A 14,394-nucleotide genomic window follows, 5' to 3' on the forward strand; every position below is an offset into this window, starting at 1 on the left:
TCTCTCTCCATATATATATATATATATATATATATATATATATATATATATATATATATATATATATATATATATATATATATATATATATATATATATCCCTCTCTCTTCTGGGGAGGGGGTGGACTTAGCTGAGACTGGGGGGCCCTGCAGCCCTTTCTGTTAGTTGGTTGCTTCATGCTTGTGTGTTGCCCTCGAGGTTTGGTGCCCCAGGTGGAGGTCTGGTCCCTTTCTCGCTTTCCTGTGGAGACATGAACAGTACCCTTCCCCTGTGTGGGTTAGTGCCCTGTTTCCCCACTATCCCTGTCCTCCCTCCCCACCCCTTCCCCCTCCTTTTTAGTTGGCTGCTATATGCATCCCTGGGTGAGTCCACCCCTGCCAGAGTGCCTGAATTTTGCCAGGGGAAGTGATGCACTTGTGCCTCCTCCCCTATGCTCCTTTTGAATTTTTAAGCTTCCCTCAGTGGCCTCATGTTGTCCTTGTCCTTTGTGCTTGACTTACTTCACTGATCACAATTCCCTCCAACTCCTCCCATGTGTAGATGTGCTTCATGCGTTCACCACTGCTTTTTAGGGATGCGTAATATTTCACTGCATGTATACACCAGAGGTTTTTTGTTTTGTCTTAAAATCATTTTATTGGGGGCTCATACAACTCTTATCACAATCCATATATATATCTATGGTGTCAAGCACATTTGTACGTTTGTTGACATCATCATTTTCAAAACATTTTCTTTCTAGTTGAACCCTTGGTATCAGCGCCTCATTTTTCCCTTTCCCTCCCTCCCCCTCCCTCCCTCATGAACCCTTGATAATTTATAAATTATTGTTTTTTCATGTCTTACACTGACCGATGTCTCCCTTCACCAACTTTTCTGTTGTCTGTCTCCCTGGGAGGGGGTTATATGTAGACCATTGTGATCGGTTCCCCCTCTCTCTCGCCTTCCCCTTCCCCTCCTGGTATTGCTACTCTCATTATTGGTCTTGGGGGGTTTATCTGTCCTGGATTCCCTGTGTTTCCAGCTCCTATACCAGAGTTTTTTTATTCCATTGATGGAATTTTAGCCTTTTTCCAATTCCTTGTTATTGAAAACTGTGCCACGATGAACAGTGGAGCACAGATGGAGCACCAGGTGCACAGAAGGCTATGGATGACGATGGAAGCCCCCTCCTCTTGCGGCCCCATGTGGATCAGGACCCCAGTGAATCCCCTCTGACTAAGGATCCAGGATAGGAACAACCGTCCTATCAGAGCGAGTGCATTACAGGGTGGATTAAGATGATCAAACTATTGAGTTGTATGATATGTGAACTACACGTCAATCAAACTGTTAAAAACAAAAACCGTGCCACAATGTGCATCCGATTTCCCCACCAATACCGTTAATAAAGTCTTATTGACTGCTCTTTCTGTTGCTGAAAGAAGGGCCCCACCTCAGCCATTCTCATGAAATCTTTCTGTCATTGAGTCCCTTCCAACTCATAGCAGCTCCTAGTAACCAAGAATCTACCATAGTCTCTATGTACTTGTCTACTCTGATATTTCCTGTGAATGGGGCCAAACAATGCTTGGCTTTAATCATTTAGCATAATGTTTTTGGGTCATGCTTGTCATTGCATGTATCACAGCTTCCCTTTTATCAATGACTGAGTAATGTTCCCTTGTATAGCTATATCACATTTTAAAAAACATTTTATTAGGGGCTCATACAACTCTTATCACAATCCATACATACATCAATTGTATAAAGCACATCTCTACATTCTTTGCCCTCATCATTTTCAAAGCATTTGCTCTCCACTTAAGCCCTTTGCATCAGGTCCTCCTTTTTCCCCTCTCTCCCTGCTCCCCATTCCCTCATGAGCCCTTGATAGTTTATAAATTATTATTTTGTCATATCTTGCCCTATCAGGCATCTCCCTTCACCCCCTTTTCTGTTGTCCGTCCCCCAGGGAGGAGGCCACATGTAGATCCTTGTGATGGGTTCCCTCTTTCCAACCCACTCACCCTCTACCCTCCCAGTATCGCCCCTCATCCCCTGGTTCTGAAGGTATCATCCACCCTGGATTCCCTGTGCCTCCAGCTCCTATCTGCTCCAGTGTACAACCTCTGCTCTATCCAGACTTGCAAAGTAGAATTCGGATCATGGTAGTAGGGGCGGGGAGGGGGGAGGAAGCATTTAGGAACTGGCGGGAAGCTGTATTCTTCATCAGTGCTACATCGCACCCTGACTGACTCATTTCCTCCTCTAGATCCCTCTGTGAGGGGATCTCCAGTGGCCGACAAATGGGCTTTGGGTCTCCACTCTGCACTTCCCCCTTCATTCACTATGGTAAGACTTTTTTTTGATGATGCCTTATACCTGATCCCTTCGACACCTTGTCCGCGGTTGTGTGAGCATCATAGAATGCCAATTTAATAGAAGAATGTATTCTTGCATTGAGGGAGGGCTTGAGTAGAGGCCCAAGGTCCTTCTGCCACCTTGATACTAAACCTATGGCTATACCACATTTTGTAAATATTTATTGATGGAAACTTGAGTTCTTTTCCCTGTTAGCAATTGTTAGCAACACTACAATGAACACTCATGTTCATGTACTTATTTGGGGCCGCGCTTTTAAACCTCTGGGGTATGTACCTAGGAGTGATCTTGCTGGATCATACGATGATTCCAGGTTTAGTCTGTGAGGAGTCACTGCACCGTTTTCCACAGTGGCGGTACCATTTTCCACTCCCACCAGCAGTGCACCAGGGCTCTCATTTGTCCTCATCAATTCAGCACTCGTTAACTTTCATTTTCATAATAATGACTGTCCTAATCAGTGTGACATGCTACCTCTTTGTGGCTTGGCTTTGCATTTCCTTAGTGACTAGTGACCGTGAACATCTGCTCCTGTGCTCGGTGGCCATTTGTATCACCGCGTCCTTGTGACGGGAAGACTAACACGGTAGAGTGGCATGCTCAGAGAGAGGGAGTGAAAGGTACAAGTGCACGCAATGACCTTTGCTTGTTTAGTAATTTCCCCTATCAAAATGAAGAAGCCCTGGTGCTTCTGCAATGATGAGGTGCTCAATTGCTAACTGAAAGGTTGGTGGTTCGAATCTACCAGCCATTCTGTGGGAGAAAGACGAGGCAGTCTGCTCCATAAGGTCACAGCCTTGGAAACCCTGTGGGCCAGTTCTACTCTGCCCTGTGGTGTTGCCATGAGTCAGAACTGACCTGACAACAACAGGTTTGGGGCTACCGGAATAGAGTTCCCTGTGTGTGAGGACCTTACTCCTTGCGTCGAGAATCCATACTGGCATACGATGGTCACCATGAGCTGTCACTGAGTCATGATGACCCCATGCAAGCTGTATAACAGGACAAAATGCTGGCCAGTCCCAGTGCCATTTCAGGGTTTGTTGTGGACTATTATGCTTCATAGGGTTTTCATTGGCCAGTTTGGGGAAGTGGATTGGCAGCTCTTTCTGCCTAGTCTTTGTTAGTCTGGAAGCTCTACTGAAACCCATTTAACCTTACAGCAACATGCGCTGATGTGTGTGCTGGGTGCCCATGAGGTGCACTGCCCTTGAACCCATAGCAAGTGAGAATTCTAACCCAGAGTCCGTCTTGCTCACTAAGCATTTACTGTTCAATGGAATGAGTGAGGCACCAGTGCCGAACATGCCCACTGTCTCTGGGGGCTCTCCCCAGCCTTGGGAGACATGCACGGCTTCGAAGGAGGGACTCTAACAAGTCCTGCCACTGGAGCCTGGAAAGCCAGCAGCGGCAGCCTGGGCTGATGGGTGGAGGAGGGAGGGTAGCTAAGATTATTTTTTTTCCAGTGGAAAATTAAATCTGCTCAGCAGGCGTCTGATGAGAAGCTGGGGGCTGATCTGAAGAGGATGCAGCTGGAGGGACCATCCATCTGGACCTCGCGGGCCTCTGGAGTTTGAGAAGTTATTCTTAGCCATCTTTTCTTGCGTCTTTATTTTCTCTTCATCAGCGCCCTCTGGATTTTGCAATGGGAGCCCTTGCGCCCCCTCCGTCTAGAAAGCAGTGGTTTTCCATATAGTAATTCTTTCCTTCTTTAGACTGCCCAGAATGGGTAGGTGGTTCTTTTTGTGCTCCGACATTTTGCACATTGCCTCCCACCCGACTCCTCCCCTCTGAATGTTTGTGGCTGGTGGACACCAGCTCTGTGAGCTGGGTGGTTGGCTCGGATCCCCTGGTTTGTTTATAAAGAACGTAACCATACCGCTATCCTTGCTAATGATTTGTTCCCAGTAACATCTAATAGGAGTACACTTCCCGCCCGCCCTCCTGCCACCCCGTGTGTCCTGAATTCTACTGGATTAATTTAATTTGAGGCTGAAGAGGCTGCAAAACCAAGGGCAGGTGGCTGAGCGCCAGTCCTCGGCTCCTGCGTCATAATCATAGTCACTCGCACTGACACCGTGCTCTGTGGCGAACAAAGCACTTCCAGCCTCACTCACCAGCGCGTTCCTTCCTCAGCAGAGCAGGAGCCAAGGCCTCTGAGCTCAGTGACATGTTCAGCCACAAATGGCTGCGAGGAAGAAAGGATGAGATGGGAGCCTGATTACCTGACACCAAACCCAAGATATTAAATCACCAAACACTTTAAAAAGCAAGTAAAAAACAACCTAAAAACCCACTTATCTGGATTCCTGCCCCTCCCCCGAAAAGAATTTGTTCCAAAGGATGACATTGACTCTGCAGCTCCGGGAGATGGACATAACTGATCAGAGCACACGGGAGCAGATGAAGTGGCAGGAGGAGAGAGTGGAACACAGCCTGGCCCACCAGGCCGTGAGGATGATGTTCCTGAGTAGAGCAGCCAGTCCACAGAGAGAACAACATGGCTGGCCCCACTGTGAGAAATGATGCCCCTCAGTGGCTAAGGGAGATACAGGGGACAGCACCGGAGACACAGTGTGCGAATTGCACCTGACCTGATCCCACCACACTGAGGCAAAGCACTGGGGGAGTGCAGCGGAACAGCAAGGGAATGGAGTGGCAAGGTCCCCAGGGAATGCTGAAAGTGGACTTTGGGGCCAGGGTGTGGTGCCCCGACAGTCTGGACTGGAAAACGCTCCTAAGGGCCAGCAAACGATCCCTGAACTAACTACAAGCTTTTATCTTGGGAAGTGTTTTGTTTTGTTCTTTGTCAGTGGTTTGTTGTTGTTGTTGTCAGGTTGTATACTGTTGCTTTGTTTTCCTCTGTCTTGTTTTCATGCATGTTAGTGTCTCCACAGGTCTGTCTGAATAGGACAGGCTGGATGAACTATCTGGAGGAAAAACAACGGACCGACAGTTCCAGGAGGACTTGGGGTGGGGGGTAGGGGGGGGGAAGGAAGTGGTGTTAACAAACACAGGGACAAAGGAACAACATGGGACCCCAAATGGTAGAGAGCGGGGAGTGGCAGGTCTGGTGGGGAATGATCAAGGGTAAGGTTGCTTAGAGAAGAGGTATACTCTAGCCCAGGTGGCGACGAAGCACGGTAGTAGGGCAGGAGGAAAGTCAAGGGAGATGGAGGAAAGAGCTAGGAGTCAAAGGGCATTTATGGAGGTCTAGACAAAGACATGTACATGCAAATATATATAGGAGGATTGGGAAGTAGATCGATGTGTCTATATTTATAGGTTAAGTATTAAGGTGGCGGAAGGACCTTGGACCTCTACTCAAACACTCCCTCAATGCATGAATACTTTCTTTTATTAAATTGGAACTTTATGATGCTCACTCTCCCGACACAATGGCTGGAGCCAAAGTGGGTGAACAAGTAAATGTGGTGAAGAAAGCTGATGGTGCCCGGCTATCAAAAGAGATAGTGACTGGGGTCTTAAAGGCTTGAAGATAAACAAGCGGCCATCTAGCTCAGAAGCAAAAAAGCCCACATGGAAGAAGCACACCGGCCAGTGCGGTCACGAGGTGCCAAAGGGTATAAAGGCATCATGCAAAAAAAAAAAAAAGATATATATGTGTATATGTATATATATATGTGTGTGTCAATATACCATATTGAATGAAGGGGGAAGTGTAGAGTGGAGACCCAAGGCCCAAGTGTCGGCCAATGGAAATCCCCTCACAGAGGGGGTCAGAAGAGGAGATGGGTCAACGAGGGTGCGAGGTAGTACCGATGAAGAACACAGCTTTCCCCCGGGTCCTGGATGCTTCCTCCCCCCAACTACCATGATCCGAATTCTACCTTGCAGGGCTGGATAGGGCAGAGGTTGTACACTGGTGCATATGGGGGCTGGAGGCACAGGGAATCCAGGGTGGATGATACCTTCAGGACCAGGGGTGTGAGGGGCGATGCTGGGAGAGCAGAGGGCGAGTGGATTGGAAAGGGGGAACTGATTACAGGGGTCCACGTGTGACCTCCTTACTGGGAGAGGGACAGCAGAGAAGGGGGGGGAGGGAGACTCTGGATAGGGCAAGATATGACAAAATAACGATGTATAAATTACCAAAGGCACATTGGGAGGGGGGAGCGGGAAGGGAGGGGAAAAAAAAAAGAGGACCTTATGCAAAGGCCTTGTGGAGAGCGAATGCTTTGAGAATGATTGGGGCGGGGAATGTATGGATGTGCTTTATACAATTGATGTATGTATATGTATGGATTGTGATAAGAGTTGTATGAGTCCCTAATAAAATGTAAAAAAAGAAAAAAAGAATATACAAATGTGCTTTACACAATTGATCTATGAATGAATTGTGATAAGTTGTATGAGCCCTAATAAAGCAATTAGAAAAAAAGAAAAAAAGGAATGACGAGGGCAACAAATGTATAAGGGAGCTTTGCTCAATTGATGTATGTATGTATTGTGATAAGAGTTGTATGAGCTCCAATAAAAATATTTATTAATTAAAAAACAAACAAACCCACTTATCACTTACATAGCACCTAGAAGCCACCGCTTTGGTGTGAAAAGAAGGACTGTGTGTGTGTGTGTGTGTGTGTGTGTGTGTGTGTGTGTGGTCTCCTTTATCTCTTGGCAGCATTTACTTAGTGTACCAGGTAAGTATCTCTTGATTGTAGTAAATGCAAAACCTTCACTGCCATAGAGTCGATTTCAACTCACAGTGACCCTACAGGATAGGGTAGAACTGCTCCTGTGGGTTTCTAAGACTCATTCTGCCCCCTCCCCCGACTTAAAACAATTTTATTGGCACTTCATCCACATATCATACAAGTCAATCACATCAAGAAGAGTTTGTACAATCATTGCCACAATCGATTTTTGAGCATTTCCTTCTTTCTTGTACTTGCTATTAGTGGCAAATATATATGCAATGAAACATTTTCCAATTAAACTACCCAACCAATCTTTTTTTAAAAAATAATTTTATTGGGGGTTTGTACAATGTTTATCACAATCCATACCTCCATCCATTGTGTCAAGCACATCTGTACATTTGTTGCCATCATCATTCTCTAAACATTTGCTTTCTACTTGAGCCCTTGATATCAGCTCCTTCTAAGACTCACTCTTTACTAGAGTAGAAAGCCTCATCTTTCTCCTGCAGAGTGTCTGGTGCTTTTGAACTGCTGACCTTGTGGTTAACAGCCCAACATGTAACCCACTATACCACCAGGGTTCCTTTCTCGATTGTGGTGAGTCTACAGTATAGATGGATGAGACAGTATAAGGGGACTTCAAAAAAGTTTGTAGACAAATGGAATGAAAAGATACTGGAGATTTTCCACAAACTTTATGAGGTCCCCTAGAATGTGAAATATTCAGGGTAAGTACTTTTTGCTGGCTTTAAGATAGTATTAGAGCTGTGGGGATAGTGTTACACACCCAGGAACGTACAGATCCAGTGTTATCACCCATCATCTCTCCTTTAGAGCACTGGTTATCAATCTTCCTAATGCCGCAACCCTTTAATACAGTTCCTTAGGTTGTGGTGACCCCCCAACCATAGAATTATTTTCATTGCTACTTTATAACTGTCACTTTGCTACTGTTATGAATTGGGCGACCCCTGTGAAAGGGTTGTTCGACCCCAAAGGGGTGGCGACCCACAGGTTGAGAACTGCTGTTTTAGAGGTTTCAAGGGATGGAATTCAAAGTCATAAGAGAGCAAGTCAAGGTACAGATGAGAATGCTCAGCACATGGATTCCAGGACAAATAACCCCCTCAGAACAATACTGGGAGTAGCGATACCATGAGGGTAGGGAGAAGGTGGCGGGGGACGACGACAAGGGGAACTGATAGTAATGACTGATGCATAATGCACCTCTCACCCCAGGGTGACAAACAACAGAAACATAGGTGTATGATGTGAAAATAAGTTCATGAGGGTAGGAGGGTGGGGGAGGGAGGAAAAAAAATGAGGAGCTGATACCAAGGGCTCAAGTAGAAAGCAAATATTTTGAAAAAGATGATGGCAACAAATGTACAAATGTGCCTGATACAATGGATGGATGGATTGTGATAAGAGCTGTAAGAGCCCCCTATAAAATTATTTAAAATTTTTGATAATAATAATAAAATAAAGAGAAAGTAAAAAAGTATTGCTACAAAAGAATAATAACCCTTTCATAAAAAATATCAAAATCTAAGTCTATAGACTTTTGAAGGTGTGTTTCCATCTCTCTAACCCTTTCCTAAATAATTCAGTGCTCTTTGTGACTTACTCCACATCCAAATGGTGGCTTAGACATTCTCAAGGGACGGAGATCAGGTTCCTCATAAGTCTTCTCTGAGGTTTGAGGACGGAAAGGAAGTCTGCAGGGCCCTGACCACGGTACTGGGGTCAGGTTTCCCACGAACTTCTCACAGGCCAGAGAAGGAGCAGGTGGGTACATTGTTGTGATGGGGAAGTTATCATAATTTCTGGGCTTTTTCTCACCAATGCAGTTTTCTTATTCCTTCTTCCTAATAAGTCCCCATGACCATCTTGTGTCCTTTGAGAAAAAAATCTGTCAAGGTTACCCCTTGGGCAATATATTTTACTAGTTGGTAGTCTAGTTTGTTAATTGGTTGTGCAAATCATGATGCTCTAATGCATCCGAAACAAAACTAAGAACAAACCTCTCACAAAAAAAGGGACCGTTTACTTTGTTACCCAAGGCATTGAACCAGGCACAGAGAGGAGAGCATGGATTCATGCCTGGGAGCAACCTACCTATTAGCCCAATGCAGCCACTGAAGGTCATGGGCTTCAGCTGATGGATTTAAAAGCCCTATGTTGTGGGGCGTTAGAACGGCAGTGGAAGCAGCCCTGACAGTGCACTTGGCAAGCGCTTGGAGGTTAATCACAAGGTGACTGGTCTGAGCCCACCCAGCCGCTCTACAGGCGAAAGCTAGGTGATCTGCTGTCATACAACAACAGAGGGCAAGGGGCACCACTGCTAATGTCAGATGGGTCTTGACTGAAATAGAGAATTCCGGAGAGATGTTTACCCATGTTTTACTGGCTCGCTATCGATATTCAATTGTGTTAGTAGCAACAAATTATAAATAACACTTCAAAGATTATATAATCAACTCACTGCCAATGAATCGATGCCAACTCATAGTGACTCTTTAGGACAAGGTAGAACTACCCTTGTGAGTTTCTGAGACCGTAACTATTTACTAAAGTAGAAAGCCCCATCTTTTCCCAAGAATGGATATATGAACACTTAATTATACTCATACACGTGGCATCAGAATTTGAGAAAAACTCATTCTTATGGATTGAATTATGTCTCCTCCCAAAATATGAGGGTGATTCAAGACTTCATGGAAAATGGAATGAAAAGATAATGATTTTTTTTCATAAAAAGAATCAACTTAGATAGAGACTGGTGGAACTCTGAACTCAGCCACAAAGGTCTGTCAGGGGAACCATAGGCCAGTGAGACATGCACATCTCACAAGAATCAGTCAGTTGAAATCCAAAGGGCAGCATTTGCCCAAGGACAAAGTTGAGAAGGTTTAGGAAATAAATAGGAATGGAAACAGGGAGAAAGTTACGTATGTCATGTTTCATGGAAGTGACTGAAATTAATGAGATGAAAAAATTTGTATAAATTGCTGAATGGAAAGTTGATCTGCCCAGTAAAATTTCATTGAATTCACATTGAAAAGGTTAAAAAAATAAAGATAATGGAATGTTAAACCAACCTCCACCCCCCCCCCCCGCCCCAAACAATTAATACGGAAAACCCTCTGGGGGCACTTCTACGTTGTCAATAGTGTCTCTATGCATTGGAATCAACTTAATAACCTTTCAAAATAACTCCAAAGAAAAGGAGTGTGCGAAGGTAGGGCTAGCCTGAGAACAGAGCTGACATCCACGCATACTCTAAATAGATGTGTGGTTTAAGACAGTAGCCTCTGGGAGCACAACTCTGCCATCCCGTGTGTGAGCTCGGGCAAACTATTTAGACCTATTACGCCATTCCTTAGCACCGTCATCCATTAAATGTATATCTCTCACTGTAATAATACCGAATCCTTACAAGGCATACAAATTGTTCAGTAAATGCGGCATCGGATGTGGAGGAGAGAAGACTCACTAACAACTTGTGCACTGCAGAGGACTCAGTCTTGCTTGCTGAAATCAAAAAGAACTAGAAACACTTTTGATGGGAATCAGTATGGAATGTACCTGCACTTAACGGAAACAAAGACCCTCACAGCTGGACCGGACCGCTAAGCAACGTTAGGATCAACAGAAAAGATCGAAACTGTCAAGGATCCATGCTTGGCTCCAGAATCAGTGCCCATGGAGGGAACAGTTAAGAACTCAAGTATCGTATTGCCCTGGGCACATCTGCCAAACACCTCTTTCGCGCGCTAAGAGACAAAGATTACTTCCAAGACCATTTCAATCGCCTCAGGTGCATGGGAAGGCTGGATAATGAATGAGGACGACTGACACATTTGCATTATGTTGATGAAGAACGTTAACTAGACCATGGATGCTAGAAGAACAAAGAAATCTTTGATGGAAAAAGATACAGCTGGCACGCTCCTTAGAAGCAAGGGTGGTGAGATTTTGTTTCATGGACGTTGACATGTTATCAGGAGGCACTAGTCTCTGGAGAAGGACATTTACGTTTCATAAAGTAGAGGGTTGGTGACAAAAGGAAGACCCTGAAAGGAGATGGATTGACAATGTGGCTGCAACAGTGGGATCACCTAACCTAACAACGACTGTACTGGGTGGTGCAGCGTGTGGCTCTGTTAAACACGGGTAGCTAGGAGATGGAACTGACTCAATAACATCTAACAACAAATTCTACATTATTTTTGCCTCCTAGCTATACTTTTGAATTCTTCAGTTTAGCTACAACCCGAGGAAACCTTTAATGCTGGCAGAAAGAATATGGAGAGAATAATTCATAGAACAAGAAACTACCATGTTCTGCCAATTTTTCCTCTTCAGAACTCACCACTTGCCCAAATGCCCAGGTTCAACCTTTTTCCATCTTCACACCCTCAGCTGGTCCCAGTGAGATGGAATCCTGGGCAAAGTAGCTAGGACTCTGCTGGATACGAATGGGCCCTCACATTTACTTGTTGGGTGATGGAGCTTTAATTTTTTTTCCAGATAGCCAAATCAATTCAAGTGCCATCCAGTGGAAATGTTCCTGAAAGTTTTGCTTATCTCATTTGCCTTCATCTGGTTCATCGTGGGCCAGTAAATTTAAGAAGACAGACCTTAAGACTCAAACACAACAGATTGTGTCCCCACTCAATTGTGGGCTAACGTCTCTCTTCCAATCTTTAGAGTTCTGTGAACTGGAAGACTTTCATTCTTTCTTCTTTTTCAATGTGTATGCTTTTTGTTTCTCTTTCTTGCTGTAGTGCACAAGTAGAAGTAGCAAGAGCAGACATCTTGATCCCAATGTATCTTTCTTTCATTTAAATGTTTTTATTGTGAAGATTTCTGGAGCAGATCACGTTTCAGTTAACAATTCAGACCCCTTCTGTTTCATCTCATCAGTTGCAATTATCCACACTGTAACACTCCTTATCCCACCCCACCCTCCACCCCCCATGATCCTTCTTTCTCAGCCCCTTTTAACTTTGTCCTCTGGGTAAATGCTGCCCTTTTAATCTCTAGGTTGATTTTCCTAGGATGTTCATATCTCAACCTTTGTAGACAGAGCTCATTTTGGGGTTGGTGAGAAAAACAAAAGGGAAACAACTCATATTGTGCACGCACTGAGTGACCATGTGCTATGTTTGTGAATTTTGTTTTGTTGTCTTACTTTTCACTTCATATTATTTATGTTGAGTTCAACTTAAAATAGGAGGTTCAGCATGTAAAATGCCTGGGTAATTCCAAAACACAGAGAATTCATAAATTACTTTACATGTATTTTAGAACCGAGCCAAGGGTATATCCTTAGAGTGAATGATAATTTTTTTCTCTCCCTTTCTAACTTTCCTGTATTTCTATTGCTCTCACTCTCTTCTTCCTGCCCTCTTCTGTTCCCAGTTCTGTAGCCATCTCCTCCTGGTAAGTCCAGAAGGGAAATTTATGAAGGGTACTAACCAGGAAATGATGACACCAGCTTCTAATTCCTTTTCTGCCATTTACTAATCTGGGTCACCTCTCTGGGTCTCAGCTTCCTTAGGTGTAAGAGGTTGGGGTCAGAGTTCTTGAGATTAAAGAAGCTCTTCGTTTTCATTGGCGTCTCTGGGGCACAAATGGCTAACTGAGTCAGATGCCAACCCAACGTTTAGAGGCTTGAGTTCATCCAGAAGTGCGTGAGAATAGAGGCCACTGAGCCACTTCAGGAAAAAAAAGAGCCACTGAAAAGCCTGTGGAGTGAAGGTCTATTCTGACATACATGATGTCACCATGAGTTAGAGTTGACTTGATGGCAAGTGTTTTATCTTTTAATTAATGCCCCCGCCCCTTATTCTGTGGATTCCTCCTTTGCTAGCAGATGAGCTATTAGCTCTGGAGAGCTGGTCACTTGAATAATCCCCAAGATTACATCCCCACAGGAGAACTGATGATTGACTGTGGCCCTAATCACAGCCTGGTCCCGGGCTCGTATCACGTTACTCAATAAACAAGGCAAGCACGGGCTTGCTTGTGCTTACTTTACTAATCCATAGAGAACAATTTCATTTTTTTCACACCATGCTAGGTGTGGCTGGCACCTGTCTCTCTCCTAATGCCTTCTGACAGAAACAAGGCCTCTTTTGAAATTTACCATCCTTGACAGGCACCATTTACCCAGTAGGAAAGGTAAACATGCTTACATGTGAAACTGTTCACTAGAGATTAGAAAGTAAGCACAAGTAAGTCCATGGGTTGCACTGGGCTGCTAGCCTCGAGGTTGATGGTTGAGGCCCACTGGCTGCTCTTTGGGGGGAAAAGGGAGGCTGTGCACTCAGGCAAAGACTTACAGTTTCAGAAGCCCTAAGGAGCAGTCTACCCCAATAGTTTCACTATAAGCCATGGCAGTGGGGTACCTTCCTTACTGGGTAATTAAGCTCTGGCTTAGCTATTCAGATAAATGCTGGTGCCTTGGCTGCTTCCTGGAGCCACCAGCCAGCACAGAGGCTGCGAAGCTGGCTGGAAAAGCAAATGGAGTGTTCCCAAACACAGCGCCTGGGAAATGCCCGTGTCCCCAGGAAGAGGTCACTGAAACCTTTTACCTGGTGGTGCAGTGCAGAGTCGGGCAAACCAGGTTTTAAATCCTAGTTCTGCCCCTAAGGGCAGCCATATGACCTTGGGCAAGTTCTCTGGGTGAGCATCATTTTCCTGCTCCGTAGAATGAGTGATGTAGTGTCTCTACCGGGTCGAAGGACGAAAGACCTTCCAGTACCTGGTACACAAGATCCTTTGTAAATACTGGTACCAGATGTCGTCCACCCCCTTAGGACAGAGTCCAGCTGCTATAATCTTTCTGGAAGCCGACTACTATCTCCGTCTCCTGCAGAGGGATAGCGGCTTCAAACCTCCGCCTTGCTATCAGCAGTAGAGCTCTTTAACCGCTGTGCCACAGGGGTCCCATCGCTGGGAGGACCCCGTGTGATGACCATGCTGTGCCCTTCATCCAGGGGATCTGCGCTCAGGCTCAGCGCTCCTCCGCATGGCCAGGAGGCATTGGCTCAGTGCTGAGTCCCAGTCCTGCCAGGGAGCCTGGTTCAGAGATGCAGCGGATGGAGATGCTGATTAAATTCCCTGATTGAGACGCTTCAGCATCCTGGCCCGGCCCAGGGCAGGAGGGCCGGACGGCACTATTTAGCACAATCTGTTTGGATCACGAATTATTGGTCAAAACTGCCTTTTTCAAGGTCTTGTCCCCTCTCCTCACCCCTCTCTGGCCCATCTCTCTGGGTTCCGTCCAAAGGAGAAAAGTGAGCAGTGTAGGCTTTCCACCCCATCTCCATCCACGGGAAGGTGACAGGCGGCACA

Source organism: Tenrec ecaudatus, chromosome 5 (assembly GCF_050624435.1).
Source record: "Tenrec ecaudatus isolate mTenEca1 chromosome 5, mTenEca1.hap1, whole genome shotgun sequence".
Lineage (NCBI taxonomy): Eukaryota > Metazoa > Chordata > Mammalia > Afrosoricida > Tenrecidae > Tenrec > Tenrec ecaudatus.